Below are 6,423 nucleotides of genomic sequence, written 5' to 3' on the forward strand. Positions count from 1 at the left end.
GTCCTAGCCAGGAGAGGTTTCTCTGAGGGTTATTGATACTCTCATTCAGGCTCTGAGGGTTATTGATACTCTCATTCAGTGCCAAGAATAAGGACAAACTCAGGCTCTTCCCACCTCTTCCATCAGGCATTCAGTCCGCTTATCTGACCTTCAGAATCTCCTAACTTTTATGTCTTATGTTGGTATATTTGAAAAGTGCTTTGAGTCTAACAGGGAGAAAAGCGCTATATAAATTGCAAATTATTATTATATTGGGGGTAGGGAGATTAAGGGCTTAGTGATTGAGAGGATGACATCATCCGCAAACAGACTAATTTTATATTCCTTGGAATTTACAGATATTCCTGCTATATCTCTGTTTTGCCATATATGTGCTGCAAGAGGTTCAATGCAAAGTGCAAAGAGCAATGGGGAAAGAGGTCATCCCTGTCGAGTTCCGTTGGCAATATTTATAGGCTTCGATTTATATCCAGCTATTTTGACATAAGCTGATGGATGGGAATAGATAGAGGACACTGCATCCCTAAATGTACCCGTTATACCCATTGTAACTAGAACTGCATCTAAGTAATCCCAATAAATGCGGTCAAATACCTTCTCTGCATCCAGGTACAGGAGTAGAGAGGGCACTTTATTCACAGCTGCAAAGTTTATCAAATCTATTACTTTTCTGATATTATATGGGGCTTCCCTATTCATTATGAATCCCACCTGGTCCGGATGAATAAGTTTAGGCATTAATTTGTTAATTCTAGTAGCTAATATTTTGGAAAAGATTTTAACATCTTGATTTATCAAGGATATTGGTCTGTACAGGTGAATGTATCTGCAATTATTTGCGGATGGTTGGTGGTGGATCCATCAGGTTTTGTTTTTGTAGTTGGGGGATTGTTGCGAGTCTCGTTAGGTCTTTTAATTTATTTGCAAACATTTTGTCAGGCTTATTGGCATATATGAAATACTGCATATCTAAAAAATTTAAAGTTCTGGCAGCTTCATGGGACAACAGCTTATCAAGATCTTCCTTCTTGGAATTTAAAGTTTGAAGTTGAGCAATGTTGGATGTGTAACTGTTTGATTTCTTCTTGAAGTTTATCTATAAGAAGTTGTGCTTTTTTTGTCTTGCTGCTGGATTCTCTAATCAGAAGTCCCCGAGTATAAGCTTTAAGTCCCCCAGACAAACGAGGGATTCTCCACTGATTGGTGATTGATCTTAAGGAAATCGCCAATTTCCTTTTTCAGTGTCTGCAGAAATATTTTATCCTTAAATAAGGAAGGGTTCAGTGTCCAACTTTTGTTCCTGAGGGGGTCTATTAGTCCCGAGAGCTAAGTTAAGACTAGGGGCTCCATGTACTAAGCCGTCAATTCATCCGTCATTTTAGACGCGGATAAACTCGCCGTTACTCGCCGCGGGCGAAATGGTGTCCGCTGTCACTATGTACTAATAATCCCCCAATAAATAGACAAGTCTAGCCCGCCGCGAGCAGTGGCGGATTATTGATAAATTTGACGTCTCGCTCGCCGCGACTAAGCTGATGTACTTTTAACTTTCAGTTGAATTGTCTGGCCAATTATTAACACGTGACATGCAAGGTGTCACGAACATCATAGTAGTCGCGGGAATAGAATTTTGCTCCTATAAAAGTTCAACTTATCTAAACAACTTTATTATTGTTCTAAATTTTTTGAAGAGTGATAACAGAGCGTTATTTTTGTAATATTTATTTACAATTTGGATATGGCTTCATCTGGATCTGATAATATATAAATATTAATATAAAAATAATTATAAAGATTGACAACTATATAATACAAATTTAAAATATAGATTACTCTTTAATTACAGTCGACAAATTTGGTGCAATTTATGTACATGGAAATGAGAGACAAATTAGACGCCAGTTATGCTGTACAATGCTGATATTACTGCCTTTTATATATGTCTAGACTGGCGTCTAGATTGACTTTCCTATTGTTTTGTACCTTGCCCGCCACCTAAAAGGTGGCGAGGCAAAAATAACGAGGTGGGAGCGGAAATTGTAGCGAGCGGACAAATAGATTTTTTAGTACATTCGTTTTTGGCGAGTTGGTGGTCAAATGTGTCTAATTACAGTGAAAAATGGAGAGGTAGCGAGGTTTGGCGGATAAGTACGCTCGCAATTTTAAAGATGCGAGTTTGAACATAGTTGACGACTTTGTACATATCAGTTTGCGAGTTTTGACGCGAGATTTGTTGTGGGTAGCTCGCTGACTGCTTAGTACATGGAGCCCTAGGTTGTGTTCAAACCATGTACTGGCAACAATGTCAGAGTTAATAATTAATGGTGCTAATATTTGATTTACTAGAATGTGATCGATTCTAGAATAGACCTTGTGAGCTGTGGAATAGAAGGTGTAATCCCTACATTTGCCATTATGGGCCCTCCAACTGTCAAGCAAATTGTGATCTAGTAGAAAGTCATATAGTACTTTCTTGGCGTTTCGGGAATGGGAAGGGAGTCCAATTTTGGACCTGTCTAACTTGAGGCCTTACCGCCAAGTTAAAATCTCCACCAATAATTAATCTGTGCTGTTTCCAGTTTGTTAGAAGTTTACTGATCTTGGACGTAAACGGGCCTGAGATTCATTTGGTGCATATATATTCCCTATAACTACTGGAGTATCATGAATTTGACCTCTTAATATTATATAGCGACCTTGTTTATCTACATATGATTCTTCTTCTTCTTGAAAGCTAAGACTATCGTGAAAAAGGATAGAGACTCCACATTGCTTTTTTTGGCAAGTGGCGTGGAATTGTAAAGGGTAAGCTTTATCCCAATATTTAGGGGTTAAGGATTTGGTGAAATGCGTTTCTTGCATAAATACGTGTGCATTAAGGGACTTATAGGTAGTGATGGCCTTACTACTTTTCACATTAGAGTGTAATCCTCTCACATTATGTGTGATTACATTAAGTATCATGACGTAGGGTGGTTAGAAGTTGAGGCCAGTTTCATAAAATGACTAGAACATTTTGCAAACATCATTTAAAAATGCATGGGACAAGCATAAGGCTATCCTACAAACTAGATAAGTTTATACTGTTAGGTAAGGTCGGGCAGACTTGCTGGGCCTATGGCTCTTATCTGCCGTCAATATCTATGTTTCTATAATACACTTCCAAGGAACAATTCAGTTGGACCTAAGTTAATGAAACTTAATACACCAAATAAACCTTGACAATAGTTTAAGCATAGTTGGTACCTTGTGAGTGATTGATACTGTGGACGTAACCTGTTGAGGAAATGAAAGTGAACATTGCAAATAACTGCAACCGCAGTACAACAGTTAAATTAACAACATATATAACCTGAAAATCAGGGTAAATAACATTTGAACAGAGGTGTACCTAATGTCTCCCATAATTAAGTGGTAGATTAGTGGGCTCAGTGGGGTGGGAGGGGATGGGTAGGGGGATTAAAGTGAGGAAATAGGCAGTGGGTACTGAGAAATTCCAAACTTAGCTTAAGAGCTAGGGGGTGTGTCTAAGTATAAACAGTCCCATATACTTGACCCCCGAACAAAAGGACTATCAGCTCAAGTCATAACAATTAAGACCCAGGAAATCTGCTGGGGTGGATTCAGGTAGGACTTTCTGGCTCTTGTCTGCCTGCTATTGCTTTACGTTGAGGTTTTGGAGAGGAAGAAACCTCCAAGGAAGTCTTTTCCAGATGCAGTTTTTTTTAGGATTGCTTGCCCCTCAGAAAGGGATGAACAATAGTAAGATGTTCTGTCGTACGTGAAGATAAACTTGAATGGGAATCCCCACCTGTATTTAATTTGCGCCTTGATCAGAACTGAGACAACAGGTTTAAGTTCCCTTCTTCTGAGAGTAGTTGGTGAAAGATCTGTGAATAATTGCAGGGTATGTCCTTCAAAAGTAACTTTAGGCAGTTTACGCACTGCTTGCATGATTTGATCCTTGGCATGGAAATAGTGAAGTTTGGTTATCACATCTCTTGTAGCTGAGGGAGTCGGTGGTTTGGCTAGTGCTCTGTGCACTCTATCCATGAGAAATAGGGAAGAATCCATCTCTGGTAGTATCTGTTGAAAGAGCTTTGTAACTGTTTCTGATAGGTTGTTATAGGATTCAGGAAGATTGCGGATTCTAATATTCATCCTCCTGGATCTATTTTCAAGGTCCTCCAAAGAATCCTCTAGCTTTTGGATCTGTTCTTGTTGAGAGTGTATTGGTGACTGGAGATTGGGTATTTCATCTGAAATATCAACTTTATCCTCCAAAGAGGCAGTGCGGTCTCAGATATCAGAAGTGTCCTGTTTCAATTCAGAAAGGGCAGCTCTCATCTTTTCTTTAAATAGTTGTTTGATCTGCTGCAGAAGCTCGCCATTTGATGAGGTCGCAGCCTCATCAAATGGTGAATGAAGGGCTCATGAAGGGCTTTGGGGAGAGGAGGGTTGGGAATCTGTGTCCGGAACAGGGTCCAAAGTATTCTGCTTCTTTTTAAGTTGGGACTTTGAGAGGCAGTCCTTGACAGATTGATTCTGTCCCTTCATTTTAAATGACAAGTAGTATATGGTGCAATAAAGCTGGATTCAAAATTCAGGGCACAATCGCTTGATAAGTTTGGAGTGCTTTATAATAGGTACATAAAAAAGTAAAACCCTCTGAGTCCACATTTAGGATTTTGCTTTAATGTTGCATCATTTCTTTAGGCCTGGTTGTTCTTGACAGAATAATTATATGAGGACATTAGGGTATCAGTTCTAGGGACTGCTCAGCATGCCTCCCACGTTATCCTAGCCCCAAGAAAAAACTTAGGCCCAGGGAAGGAATCAGGTAGGTTGTCAAAGGTCTCTTAACTGTGATATGCACCCACTCAGGTAAGATGATTCAGTAGCGCATCGTAGCTGGCATAACTCTACTCCCCAGGAACAGTGTCCTCACAGGACGATAACGGTAAAGGGGACTCAGGATATGACCCACCAAAGAGAGTAGTGCTGTGTTAATTAATTAGTGATAATTAGTTGTTTCACTCAGGCGCTTAGGTGGGTTGTACCGGTCTCAGTTAGGTAGGCGCTCCAGGGGACCAGAAGTTGCTATACCATGTGATGTTGTAAAGGATAATCTTAAATGATGATAGCTCTATTTGATGCCAAGAGTATTCCCTGTGGGTCTATAGTGTCTTATAGAGTATTTGCACTATTTATGATAAGTTTGTATTTGACTATAATGCTGTCCCACTGCCGGGGCTGTAAGTAAAGATGGCGATTTTCCTGACACTTACCCTCCTCTAAAGACGAGGTGCGGTTCTTTTCGGCCCTCACTTTGGTCCCTACAGTGTGTCGGATAAATCCCAGGGTACCCTTACGTCTGTGACCAGTGTATCCAATATGTAGATGTTTCAGTCTTAGTTGCTATTTGACCCGCTATAAATTAGGGCCTCTGGAGCGTTTTCAGCTCTTTATGGCCAGATAATGCTTTAAATCTCACTACCGCTGTCCTCTCAATGAGTTTTCCTGCTTCTCGTCTGCTTTCGGTGAGGTTTCCGATGTTATCTCCGTCTTTAGGATGGCCAAGGGTCCCGGGGTAGGCCGCAGCTGCAAACTTTCCTGAAAGTTTGCCGGTCCTGATATTCCATTATGCCACAAGCCTGCTCAAAACTATCCCAAATCAGTTCCGGAGTGAATATACTTGTATGGCTTGTCCCCAAGGGGGTTTTCTAATCGTACTACCCCTACTTGCACTAAAACAATGTTAATTTGCTGAGTTTACACGAACCTCCACAGAAGTGCTGCTGCTCAGGTTGATGGCTAGCTCCGCCTCTCTGGATCTGAAACTTTTAAATCGTTTTGTAAGAGTCCCAACTTTCAAGATGGTGACTATAAGTACTACTCTGCCTTTTGTTCCGCAAGGGCATTTTATGTCCACAATAGACTTACAGGATGCATATCTTCATGTTCCAATTCATCCAGACCACTATTGGTTTCTGAGATTCTCTTTTCTAGATAAGCATTACCAGTTTGTCGCTCTTCCATTTAGCCTAGCGACAGCTCCAAGAATCTTTTTGAAGGTTCTCGTGCCCTTCTTTTTGTAATCAGAGAGCCGGGTATTGCTGTGTTTCCTTATTTGGACGATATCTTGGTACTAGCTCAGTCTTTTCATTTAGCAGAAGCTCACACGAAACCACTAGTGTCAATTCTTCAAAGGCATGGTTGGAGGATCAATTTACAAAAGAGTTTCTCGATTCCTCAAACAAAGATCACCTTTTTAGGTTCAGTGTCCATGACTCTGTCTTTAACAGACAAGAGGCGAATGAAATTGGTTTTAGCTTGTCTAAACCTTCAGTCTCGATCATTCCTTTCAGTGGCTATGTGCATGGAAGTTTTAGGTCTTATGATTGCAGCAACAGGCGCAATCCC

Source organism: Bombina bombina, chromosome 6, assembly GCF_027579735.1.
Source record: "Bombina bombina isolate aBomBom1 chromosome 6, aBomBom1.pri, whole genome shotgun sequence".
Classification (NCBI taxonomy): Eukaryota; Metazoa; Chordata; class Amphibia; order Anura; family Bombinatoridae; genus Bombina; species Bombina bombina.